This window comes from Oryctolagus cuniculus, chromosome 4 (genome assembly GCF_964237555.1).
Source record: "Oryctolagus cuniculus chromosome 4, mOryCun1.1, whole genome shotgun sequence".
NCBI classification, from domain to species: Eukaryota; Metazoa; Chordata; class Mammalia; order Lagomorpha; family Leporidae; genus Oryctolagus; species Oryctolagus cuniculus.
The window spans coordinates 154,384,212-154,397,831 of record NC_091435.1 but is presented as its reverse complement, the minus strand read 5'-3'; positions in this window follow the sequence as shown (position 1 = coordinate 154,397,831).

The following is a 13,620-nucleotide window of genomic DNA, read 5'->3' as shown; positions in this document are numbered from 1 at the left end:
CCAGGAACCAAGATAAAAAGGTGTCGGCAGAGATGGTTTCTTCTGAGGCTGAGGGAGCAGCTGTTCCACACTTCTTGCTTGGTGTCTGTTCATTTGCTGGCAATCTTTGGTTGTCCTTTGCTTGTAGCTCTCTGTCTGATACCTGCTTTCACCTTCATCTTTGCCTAGTGTTCTCCCTGTTGACAGGCCAAAATTTTCCCCTTTTTAAGAGGACATTGGCTGATCATTTTGGATTAGTACCCATCATACTGACCTCTCCTAACTTGATCATCTACAATGACTATTGCTAAATAAAATTACATTCACAGGTACTTGGTATTACGACTTCAATATATTTTGGGGGAACATAGTCCAAGCTATAACAACAGGTGATACTTTAGTGATAGATGAATTACCTTAAGAAATTCAACATTCTTGGATGAAAATTTTCTTTTCTACCCTTTATATTCTATTTTAGTTTGTAGGCATGTGATTAGAAAATATAATTTTATCGAGCCGGCGCCGTGGCTCAATAGGCTAATCCTCCACCTTGCGGCGCCGGCACACCGGGTTCTAGTCCCGGTTGGGGCGCCGGATTCTGTCCCGGTTGCCCCTCTTCCAGGCCAGCTCTCTGCTATGGCCAGGGAGTGCAGAGGAGGATGGCCCAGGTGCTTGGGTCCCGCACCCCATGGGAGACCAGGAAAAAGCACCTGGCTCCTGGCTCCTGCCAGGATCAGCGCGGTGCGCCGGCTGCAGCGGCGGCCATTGGAGGGTGAACCAACGGCAAAGGAAGACCTTTCTCTCTCTGTCTCTCTCTCACTGTCCACTCTGCCTGTCAAAAAAAAAAAAAAAAAAAAAAAAAAAAGAAAATATAATTTTATCATCAACAACAAAAAAAAAAACAAAAAAAAACTTGAAAAATTAGCCTAAGTTTAATCTTTCCATTCTTTACTGGGCAAGTGACTGTGGCTTCTTCACAATGTTCAGGTATCGTCTTCTCTGAGAGATATGGATAGCCTCTGTTTGTCCCTCCAGGTCCACTTCCAACCTTGCCCCACTCTACCCTGTGCCTGAAAAGCCTGCTTTTATGAAATTCATAGGGCCTTTCAAGCCCTCCGGCTTCAGGCTGGATTCAGCTAGTGGAGACTCCCGGCGGGGGATAAGAATGACGTAGGAAGGGAAGATCTGGGGATATGCACCCCGATCCTTCCCATTACTCACCTCTGGTTTTGACTATCAAGTGTTCACTGCTGCTGTCAAGGTCTCTGACTCTACACGTTTCTTTCAAAGTCTTGGTACCTTTCTTTCCTCTGGTACCTTTCTCTCCCTTTTGGACACTGGGTGGTTATAACTCAGCTTATACAAAGCCTTTGTCGAAGGCTGTTTGTCTTCTATTCTTATACACTCACACATTTGTGAGAAAACATAAACAAAACAGAACACTCCTCTTAGAGTGATTCTGTTTTATATGTCTCATCTGTTTTGAACTGGGACCCTGACTCATACATCCTCTAATCCCCAAATTGAATCACTCCCTTCCAGTACATTAAAGTTAATACCTGAGATAACATACTTGATTGTATTAGGTGTATAGAATGGTATTTACCAGCCTGACTCTCCTGCTAGGCTAACAGGAGCCAACCATCAACTTACACTACTTCTGGGGTGTCATTAGTAATGATTTCCGGCCGGCGCCGTGGCTCACTAGGCTAATCCTCCGCCTAGCGGCGCCGGCACACCAGGTTCTAGTCCCGGTCGGGGCGCCGGATTCTGTCCTGGTTGCCCCTCTTCCAGGCCAGCTCTCTGCTGTGGCCTGGGAAGGCAGTGGAGGATGGCCCAAGTGCTTGGGCCCTGCACCCCATGGGAGACCAGGAGAAGCACCTGGCTGCTGGCTTCAGATCAGCGCGGTGCGCCAGCTGCAGTGGCCATTGGAGGGTGAACCAACGGACAAGGAAGACCTTTCTCTCTGTCTCTTTCTCTCACTGTCCACTCTGCCTGTCAAAAAATAAAAATAAAAAAAAAGTAATGATTTCCAACCCATCCAAATCAGAATTCATACACCAGTTAAAGCAACTACATCTACAATCTAATTAAATTTGCTCTTCTCTTTCTTTTTCCCCCTGTTTCTGGCAATTTACCTCCAAAACAGCCAATCTACCCATGTTTCAGCTCATTTCAGGACAATGGATCTTTCCCATACAGCACATGGTTTATCAAAATAAAGTAGTTGAGAAGGCATAATCTTAACGAAAATAGAGGTACAGTTTTAGGAAGCATTAACCTCAGTTCACACACTCAAGTCTACAAAAAGTATTGCTCTCTTTTTTTATAAATCACCTGATTTCATAGATTTCGAGGAAAAGTTTAGCATAAGCTTTTTTTCCTGTTCTACTTCTGGAATTTCACAGATGGCGGGTGTTTGGAGGGGTACTATGGAACTAGATATGGGTCAGTGTCCACAGAGTTTCTGCAGAGAACCCAGCTGCCCCAGGAACTCTCTTCTCTTTCTACCTCAGGTTTAGGGCCCTGGAATCCTTTTATGAGGCTTCTACTGTTCCCATCTGTCGGGCACACCTGATAAACCATTTTCTTTCTGAATGCCATCTTTGGCATTAGGGTCACAGGGAAGTTCTATGCCAGTCCTCTCTCTCTCTCTCTCTCTTTCCCTCTCTCTCTCTCTCTCTCTTATCCATTTTGAATAGCCACTATTCAAACAGAGGGAAATCTCTTCCCTATTCGTGTTTTTCTAAGACACCTTTCTTATAACATAGGCTTCTTTCTACAGTGATTACGATATGGGCAATTAGCATATTAATTTCCAGTCCAGGTTCTTGTCTCCCATAAAGACAAAAACTACTAAGTGGAAAGCAGTAGTGTGCACAAACAGCTATAGGATTTGTCTAACAGTGAGGGAATAAGCATGCATTCACACATGAGTGTGGGTCTCCCCACCCAGAGGAAAACCTACAATGAGTAGATTGGAGGATTGCCCATGAAAGACAGCAAAAACAAGAGTGCTACTTCTGAGCATGGCCCATGGTGGAAGAGACCTCTTCCCTACTCACCATCTCTTTTCATGAAGTAGGAGTGGCAGAATAGAAAAACCTCAGAAAATTAAGTTTTTAGCTTTGAGCTCTAGAATAGTGGAATAAGAAGGAAATAAAGAGTTAAAAAAACCTGCACAGCAACCAACATTTCAAAGTATTATATTATCATAACATCATACATTGAGTTGGAGAGAGAAGTGTGAAGCTGTGAAGAGGAAGTGAGGCAGAAGTCTGGCGCTGGTGAGATTAGGGCTGGGTTAAGGAATAGCAGGTGGAAGTAAGGTAGTAGGGAGTGCTATCCCTAACTAGAGTGAAGTTATCTCCAGGACTTCTTAGTAATTGATTGTACAAGAACTGACTCTTCTTAGGACAGACCAGGAAGCTCCATGGAGAGAGAGGAACGCATCCAAGCACCAGGAGACAGTGCGGTTGTGTCTCCACATCCAGAACATTTATACCAAACTGCCCAATTAAAAGGCCAGGAATCCATCTGACTCATTTGTCTACCCAGAGTTTGCTGAGGTACCAGCATAGGCAACCTACTTGCCATTAGCAGGTGTAGAAAAGGCAGGAGAAATCTCCTGCATGCCTCTGGGTGCCTGTTTCTTTTTTGCGACATCATAACACACTTCGTTCTAAGAGCATTAGCTCCTGGTGGCTGCTTGCTGCCATTTCCACCTGTGCCCAAATAGCCTTCATGGTCTACACTTGCAACTCAGTAGCTCCTCACGTCATTTCTATTACTCACCAAACTTGCAGTTTTTCTCCTAATGAGACCCATTTCAGCTTTTCTTTTCTTTTTTTTTTTTTTACTAGCCCAGAAATTCTGCATCTCTTGATTAGTGTGACTGTCAAGCCCAAGAGTCAAGAGAGTTACCTGGAGAACTTGTTCAAATATATATTGCCTGGCCCCACCCCCAAATTCCTGATTCAGTGGAACCCAAGAATTTTTGTTTCTAACAAGGTCCAGGCAAGGCTGATTGATGCCTCTTTCCCAGATAATGCAACCTGGTAGTGCCAGAACATAAATGCTCATGTTTAGAAATGAGACTCTGAGTCCTGTCATCCTAAAAACAAAGTGTCTCAGACCAGACCGGTGCTGTAGCATAGCCGGTAAAGCTGCAGCCTGCAGCACCAGCATCCCATGTGGGCACCGGTTCGAGAGCCGGCTGCGCCATTTCCAATCCAGCTCTTTGCTGTGACCTGAGAAAGCAGTAGAAGATGGCCCAAGTCCTTGGGACCCTGCACCCACCTGGGAGACCCTGAAGAAGCTCCTGGCTCTTGGCTTCAGATCAGCTCAGCTCCAGCCGTTGCAGCCATCTGGAGAATGAACCAGCGAATGGAAGACTTTCTCTCTCTCTCTCTCTCTCTCTCTCTCTTTCCCTCTCTCTCTTTGCCTCTGCCTCTCTGTAACTCTGCCTTTTTAATAAATAGATCTTTAAAAAAAAATAAAGTGTCTCGATGACAAAGAAATCACTCTGGTTTCTTTGTCAAAAGTGGTTATTTTTTTCCAGGTCAAAAGTTGTTTTTTTTTTTTTTCAGGCATTATGCTTCTGTGCAGTCTGGTTTCTTGGGAGAATTTAAGAATTCTATTCTCTGGAGTCACTTTCAAGTCAGTCTTTGATAATGCCATGTGAATTATTTGTTCAGTTTGTTCAATAAACACTCTCCTGCGGTATTGCAAGGTATATAAATATGAAAACTACCATCCCAGAAAGAGACAAAAAAGAGAATTTCAGAAAGTTTGTGGATATTGCCCATTATGAAGAAACTACGGTGGTGGTAGGAGGGGTCGAGGCAGGGCTGTGGCACAGCAGGTTAAATGGCCATCTCTGATGCTGGCATCCCATATCAGAGAGTCTGTTAGCATCCCAGCTGCCCTGCTTCCCACCAAGCCCCCGACTAATGTGCCTGGGAAAGCAGCGGAAGGTGGTCCACCATCCATGAGAACCACCTTTACTACAAGAAATACCTGGAAAGCTTTGTAGGGCTGAATTGCACAACCCAGGGCCAGTGTGTCACTCAGTTAAGCAGGACTTACATTGTCCGGACTTCTTTTCTTTGTATGGTTCTGGTTAGGACTAGTAACAAAAGAAGTCTGTGCAATATCTGGAGGTGGCAGCCATGACACACAACATGGGTTGTGGGAAACATGTACAGCTGCCACTTAGGCACATTGTCACTGCTGGTGTGGCTCACCTTGCAGGCACGGGCAGTAGCCAGGTGACAGCTCCTCCAGTTCCCACTGGATCCTAGTCCTTTCACTTCTTCCACACTTGGGCCAGGTGTTTGTGCAGCCAGCCACCTGGTGAAAGAGTTCAGGTCCTTCTGCAATTTGCTTCATTCAGCTTGGCAATAGTGAAGCAGAGACGTGGGTTCTGCTTTGTCCTCAAGAAATGCACTTTGTGTTTTCAGCTTGTTCTATGCTTTCTCACACTTTACATGATCTTTTCTTAGTAACTACTAGCCATTTTCACCTAGAGTGACTTTCTATCCCATGCCACAGAGGCATTGGCTTTCCAGAGAACTCTTTGTTAGATTGTGTAATTGTTGGAGACATACTATTTCATTAGTTCTTCATTATCCATCTCTTTTAGTGGTTCTCCTTCTCTACAAACACTTGACTGATAGAGGCAACATTCACATAGACAATGATATAAATGCTGCTCTTTAGTGTTTTTGCAGTACATAGCCCATGCAATCATGTACATCCATCCCGTCCTATACTTATGACCTAAGTGACCTCAATCTACTTATGGAATTCCACTACTCTTCATATAGAAGTTTAATTTGCTAAAATATTCATTCTGTATCATCAGCCCTCCCACTCTAACCTAATGCAGTCATCTCATACCAGTTGTTTGCTACAGCATGATTCTGTCTTATTTTTTTTATAAACCACTTACCACTTTCCAAATCGTATTATTCATCTCTTTATCTGTGTGTTTATGATATATCATCCATCCTCTCTGGTGTTATCTCTGTAAAGGAAGGTGTTCTGTCTACTGTTGCATCTTAAATGTTTTTTCCTAAAATATGCTTTGGTACTCGCTAAATAGTCTGCATGGCTATTTTGAAGGAATCTGCTTGGATGATCAAAGTCATCCTAACATGGATGAATTAATAAATGAATGTTATGGCTAAAAGAATGGAAATCTCATGGTGAGAACTCGACATATGATATGATTATTTTAAAAACTTGTAAACTGATCCTGGAAATGTAGCCAGTGTTAGTCATAATTCCAACAGGTAGTGATATGTGCCATTTATGTGATACTGAAGAATCTGAGAATCATGAAAGTCACATACACTAAAGCGAACCAAGGCTTTATGGATTAGAAGGCATTTCTTGAGAGCCTTGGGTAAAATATTAACAGGAGGTTGGATGGGAGAGGAACAGAGGCAGATGTTTAGCAAAACATAGGTTGTATTAGAATAACAAGTCATTTTTATTGCCTGAAATATAAAATTAGTAACAAGGAATTTGTAGAAAGTTGGGTCTAGTGTTGTGACACAGGACATTATGCCACCACCTGCGATGCCGACATGCTGTAGGAATGTTGATTCAAGTCCCAGCTCCTCCACTTCTAATCCAGCTCCCTGGTAATGCTTCTGGGAAAGCAGTGGAAAATGGCTCAACTACTTGGGCCCCTGCAACCCACTTGGGAGCTCTGGATGGCGTTCCCGGCTCCTGGCTTCAGCCTAGCCCAGCCCCAAATGTTATGCCCACTTAAGGAGGGACCCAGAGGATGAATGACATCTCTCTCTCTCTCTCTTTCTCTCTCGACTCTACCTTTCAAATAAATAAATAAATCATTTTAAAAAGAAAGTGAATAGGTTAGGATATAAAGGGAAACAAGGGCCAAATCACGAAAGCCTTATAATTACATTTTAAATACTGAAAACTTCATTGTGTTGAACAGTATTTCACTAAATATGTGCTCCACAGATCACAAGCACTAGCTATTCAAAGTGCTCTGGGGGAAATAAAAGTGTTATCTTCCTCCTGGAAAAATCTCTGCACATTTGCATAGTTGAGGCTCAGGGAAGTCCCGAAGTAAGGCAATCTGTTTCATTTTGTTTAGGTGACAATCCCGATATTTGATGATGGAAAATTTTCAATGAAAAATGCATGTTGATATCAAGCAGAATTAGCATCCACTGGATAAATTTCTAGAAGCACTCTACCAAGGTCCTGTGGCAGGTGTCAGGGAAATACAAGATCGAATCACATACATCCCGTATGACGAGGAATATAATTAGGTATAATGGATAAAGCACAGCTTTAGAGGTTGAAACAATGCAATCAAAATAAGTCCACAGATAACATTTTTCTTGATTTGGAAAATAATAAACTTGAGCTTTGGATCCATAAATATAGAGAGGTTAGGAAACGTCTGTGGTTGTCCAAAATGAAGGCAATGTAGCTTCAGTTAGGGGCTAACAAATGAGTGTAACCCTTCATCCCCCTACCCTACTTGAGATAATGGGTTCTAAACTCAGCTGAGAAACCCCATGAGACCCAAAAGGTAGGGTGGGGTTATATTCTGTGCAATTCTTGAGATCTGAAATCATTTGTCAGATGGTCCAAGCTAGGAGAGTGAATGCCAGCCAGGCCACCATGTGAGAGCATTAGAAGACTCAAGTGGAAGAAACAGTATGGAGCAAAATTAAAAGTGGGTTAAGGAAATAGGGTGCAGAGAAATGAGAAGTCACCTACTAGGCGATTGGAAGAGGGTGTCTGGGAGATACAGAGGCTTTAAGACTGCAGTGCAGTGTAGTGAGAAAGTCAAGATAATTTAAAGGTGCAATTGTAAGGAATAGAGAGGTAAAAGGCACTGAAGAAGCATCCTTATAATTTCAAGGCTGATTAAAGTGGAAACAGACATAATCTTATAGGGGAAATGTGCTTTTGTCAAGTGGCCTGGTGGATAATTTGTGTTCATTGCTCTTTGGGGAGAAATGGAAATTTTGCTAAGGAGACAGGGAATAGACTCATAAGTTATCTGGGTTTTCTGTGCCAAAGTAGGGGCTGGCCTCTGGGAGAGAAACAGTCCATTCATTGATATTCAGTTAAGACCCCAGTGGCTACATGTGTATGAGATCCACAAAGAACTTATCTTCCTTTTGATGGTAACTTCCTTGAGGGTATTGTGTACATCTTTGTATCCACCGATTCTGGCTAAGTATTAGTACGCAGTAAGAGTACAATAAATATTTGATGAGTGAATTAAAGGAAAGAATGAAAGAAGGGAATGAGGAAAAAAATGGAGATCCTACCTAAATTTGGAAAATGTTCAAAGATTATTTAGCAACATGGGAGTCCTTGATAAGACCTAAATGCGTTATGAAAAAGCCTAATGACGTGGGGCAGGGTCTGAAAATTTTTTTCTGAATTTTTGAGATCTTGAATTAAAATCAGTGTGGATATCAGAAGCCTTCTGGTTCTTCCTCTTCAATGCACAGAATAAACAAAAGGCAAACTGGTATTTACATGACAGAGTCAACTTTCAGACTATTGTGCAGTGTATTTGCTGTGAATGGTAGGACTCATGAGAACATGCACACATAAACACATCCATTTAGAAACAGAGAGTCAGAAATGAGGCAAAACATGGAAGGTCATGGTCATCTGTTGAGTAGAACAGTACTAAGGGGAGGACAGGAATTTTGTGTCTAAAATTAGTCCAGAACATTTTGAAATTTTTAAAAAGATTTATTTATTTATTTGAAAGTCAGAGTTACAGAGAGAGAGGAAAGGCAGAGAGAGAGAGGTCTTCCATCCAATGGTTCACTCCCCAATTGGACGCAATGGCCAGAGCTGCGCTGATCCAAAGCCAGGAGACAGGAGCTTCTTCCTGGTCTCCCATGTAGGTGCAGGGGCCCAAAGACTTGGGCCATTTTCTACTGCTTTCCCAGGCCACAGCAGAGAGCTGGATCAGAAATGGAGCAGCTGGGTCTCAAACTGGCGTCCATAAGGGATGCCAGTGCTTCAGGCCAGGGTGTTAACCTGCTGCGCCACAGCGCCGGCCCCAGTCCAGGACATTTTTACAGCTCACAATTTTTGTTTGCATAGAGATCATGAAGTATGCTTCCTGCAATCAGATTATTTAAAAGTACCGTAATAGCAACTCTTATTTTCCATTAGCATTTACTTAATGCATAATGTCAGTTGACATTAAGAGAAGTTGCTCAGGTAGAGTTGGTGTACACTAGTTCTTTGAGGGAGGAGGAGTAAAACTGTATTATTCCAGTGCTACGGTAATTTAAAAATCTATAATAAATCAAGTAATGAGATTTTTCAGAGAATCACTTAAGCAGAAAAAAATAAATGGCATAAAGTTACTAAATCTATAGCAGAATAAAGATTCTTTAAAAGTTTTAGCTCTTAATTTATTGAGCAGGTATTTCATGTTTGTTTTCTGATTAAAAAATAAAAATATGCATTTTTCTGGTTTTATGTGAAGTACACTTATCATTTTGCTACTTTTATAAATTTACTGCTGAAAGTCAAGAGTGTGCCTAGCTGTTGTACATTAGATGGATATCGATTTGACATTAGAAATAAAAAACAATACCCATTAAATTAATCAATAAGGACTTAATTCCTGATGAACTCAGCAACCTAAGGTGGGGTATTTGTTTGCTTTTTCCTTTTCCAAGTGAACTATTTCACATTATAGGAAATAATCCAACATTTAAAAGATTATGCTGGGGGAAAAAAAAACAGCATTGGTGAAAGCTGCAGTTTGTAATTGCAAAGTTAATTATCTTTCCTAAACCATCAGTTGTCACTTAGAGAGACCAGCTTCTTGCAGACTCCCCAAGGACCGCCTTTATTTCATTCCTAATGGCTTGGGACCCACCATTTTGCTGTCTCTGAACATTTGGTCACTGAATGCACCATTTATGGAGTATTGTTTAATTAAGGACAAATTAAGAGAACTGTGCACGGAATTTAATTTCATAGGCTCTGTAAATTCTTTTAAAGAGGATACTAACTATAGGCATGATAAGTTTTCATTATCCATTTCTTCTATAAGGTATTGACAATTTATTGTTCGCAGCAGTTCCAAGTTTTGTTTACTCTTCAGGGGATTTTGTTGGCACTGTACTTTTTGTGCTTCACAGAAATCTATGGAGGCATCCAGCTCTTCATTAACCCCTTCAGCTCTGAATCTCCCAGATGAAAAAGCCCAAATGTTTAAAAGATTCTGTTTGGCTTTTGTAAATACTAGGGGTTTATGGTAAGGGCTAAATGAAAACCGACATTATTACAACATGTGCTTAATTCTTTAGATGTTTAGGTATAAAATAGCCTAAATTGATAGTCATTAATTCATTCTCCCATTTGACAAATGATACATACCATGAAACAGTCTGATGAAGAATGCACAATTTCAAAGAACTACAGGAGTCCTGAAATATTTTAGTTTAAAAATTTTTTTAGAATCAATTTTCTCCAGAATCCCCACTGCATCCTATGAAAAGTCAAATATAAATTATAAATTGTAATTTTTCCTATTGCCTTGTTGATAGGATAATTTTGTAGTATGTATGGGGTGACTCTTAGAGATAATATTCCCAAACTTTCATATATTACTGATGAGAATACTGAGCCATAGACAGGCTATTTTACTTGAAGTTTATTCAACACATTAGTATCACGCAGCAGATGCTAGAATCCTCAAATATAAAAATCATAAAAATGTAATTATTTAAGAAATAGTTACATCATTTCTAAATTCGATATCACAAATCCATGTAGTGCTAGGACTCTTATTTTTGCATGTAACAGAACCTCAAATTAAAGTCTCCTAATCTAAAGAGAATTTTGTCATAAGGATTCCAAAACTTCAGAACACACTGACACCAGGAATTTGATCATCAAATTTTTGTAGTCTTACAACTGTACCCCCGCACCTCCTTTGGCCATCTTCTTCATTCTTTTATTCCTCTGCATAAATTTATAATTTTCCCCTACCCAGATGGAAAACATGGGTGTTAATAGCTGCTAGATCAATAGCTTAGTTACCTTCTAGCAAATCAAAGACTTATACTCTCCTTCCATTCAAACTCAAAATCCCCAGGAAGGCATTCATTGGAGAAACTTGAAACCAGTTATTGCTGAACAAATCCATTAGGCTAAATAGGAAAGATGTCTTGGGGGGACTTTGATTGACTCTATGTCATACGATCAACCAAATAATAAGAGAGTTGGTGATGGAAAAACAGGGTAAGGGAATGAGCTTTCTATGAAACTGGCTTCTCTTGCTAAAACCACCTATTGTAAATAATCTAGAGATTATTTTAGCATGCAGGAGGATGTCCATATGTTATGATGAATACTGCATCATTTGATAGGACTTGCGCATCACAGTTTTTTAGCATCCTCAGAGGTTCTGGAACCAATACCCTATGGATATCAATGGACAACTACAGTTAGAATTGTCAGATAATAACAAAATAGTTGACTTTATGGTTGAAACAAGTAGAAATAAGTCATTGAGGAAGACAGTTGCTAGCATGAGTTCAGCCACTGTTCGTTGTCAAGTCAAAGGACTCTGAGTCATTAATTTCTTCCATGTGATCACAATATGGTTGCCACAAATCTGGCCATCACATACTCATTCAGGGAAGCAAAGAGAGAGAGAGAGAGAGAATGGATGGACGAGTAGCACCATCCCATCTAGGAATGAAGAAAAATCTTCCCAAGAAAGTACCTATGAGTTTCTGTTCCCATTGTTTAAAATCAAATTTGCAGGGCCAGTTTGTGGTGCAGCAGGTTAAGCTGCCCCTTGCTGTGCAAGTATCCCATATCTGAGCGCTGGTTTGAGCCCCAGCTACTCTGTTTATGATCAGCTTCCTGTTAATGTGCCCAAGAAGGTAGGGGTGGATGACCCAAGCACTTGGGTCCCTGTCATCCATGTGAAGACCTGCTTGCAATTACCGACTCCTGGCTTCAGAAGGCCTATCTCGCTGTTGTGGAAATTTGGGGTGTAAACCAGCACATAGAGAACCACTCTCTCTCTCTCTTCCTCCTACTTTTTTTTTTTTTTTTTTTTTTTTTTTTTTTTTTTTTTTTTGACAGGCAGAGTGGACAGTGAGAGAGAGAGACAGAGAGAAAGGTCTTCCTTTTGCCATTGGTTCACCCTCCAATGGCCGCCACGATGGCAGGAGCCAGGTACTTATCCTGGTCTCCCATGGGGTGCAGGGCCCAAGCACTTGGGCCATCCTCCACTGCACTCCCTGGCCACAGCAGAGAGCTGGCCTGGAAGAGGGGCAACCGGGACAGAATCCGGCGCCCCGACCAGGATTAGAACCCGGTGTGCCGGCGCCACAAGGTGGAGGATTAGCCTAGTGAGCTGCGGCGCAGGCCTCCCACTCCTTCTTCCTCTTCCTCTTTCTCTTCTTCTCCCTCTCCCTCTTCCTGTCTCTTCATTGCTATGCCTTTTAAATAAATAAATACATCTGTTTGAAAATTCACTCTTAACTGATAGAAAAGTGTAACATCAACATTTAATAGGGCTCATTGCCTGGCTGTTATAGAAGAATGAATTGGGTGTTAAGTAGAATACGAAGAACATCTACAGAACTGCTGGAGCATTTTCATATTTACAAAATACTTTCAGGGGTGGCCATTGTAGTACAGTGGCTTACATTGCTGCTTGGGACACCCACATCCCCTATCAGAGTGCTGGTTTGAGTCTTAGCGGATCTTCTTAAATCCAGCTCCCTACTATTGCATCCTGGGAGGCAGCAGATGATGATGCAAGTTCTTGGAGCCCTGTCACCCATTCAGGACACTCTGATGGATTCCAGGGCTCCTGGCTTCGGCCTGGCCCACTCCTGGGCCATTTGGGGAGTGAACTAGTGGATGAAAGATCTTTCTCCTCTCTCTTACTTGCGTGCTCTGCCCTCTAATTAGATGAAAATAAATAAAAAGTTTAAAAGTCACAATTTATTTTCTTTTTAAACATTACTTATTGTATTTATTTGAAAGATCAAGTTACAGGAAGAGAGAGAAGAATAAAGAGAGAAAGAGAAAGAGAGAGAGAGAGAGAGAGAGATCTTCTGTCCACTGATTCTCTCCCCAAATGGCTACAAAAACCAAGTCTAAGCTAAGTTGAAACCAGGAGCCAGGAGATTCCTCCAGGTCTCCCACATGGGTTCAGAACCTGAAGGACTTGGGCTATCTTCTGCTGTTTTCCCAGGTGCATTGACAAGGAGCTGGATGGGAGTGGAGCAGCCAGGACTCGAACCTGCACTGATATGGGGTGCTGGCATTGCAGGCAGCAGCTGTATCTTTTATGCCACAGCGCCGGCCTCCAAAAGAAACAATTTCATAGCCAGAAATAATCCTCACAGGCAGGGATAGACATTGTTTAAGATAAATTACTTAATTGTTGTTAAAAACAGCCCCAACTGAATGTATCCTAGAAGCAAGGATCTACTTTTCTTTGGACAAACTTTAGAAAGACCCTTTGGGGCCTGGCACCTTGGCATAGTGGGTAAAGCCACCATCTGCAGGCTGGCATCCCATATGGGCACTGGTTCGAGTCCCGGCTGCTCCATTTCCTTTTTTTTTAAAAAC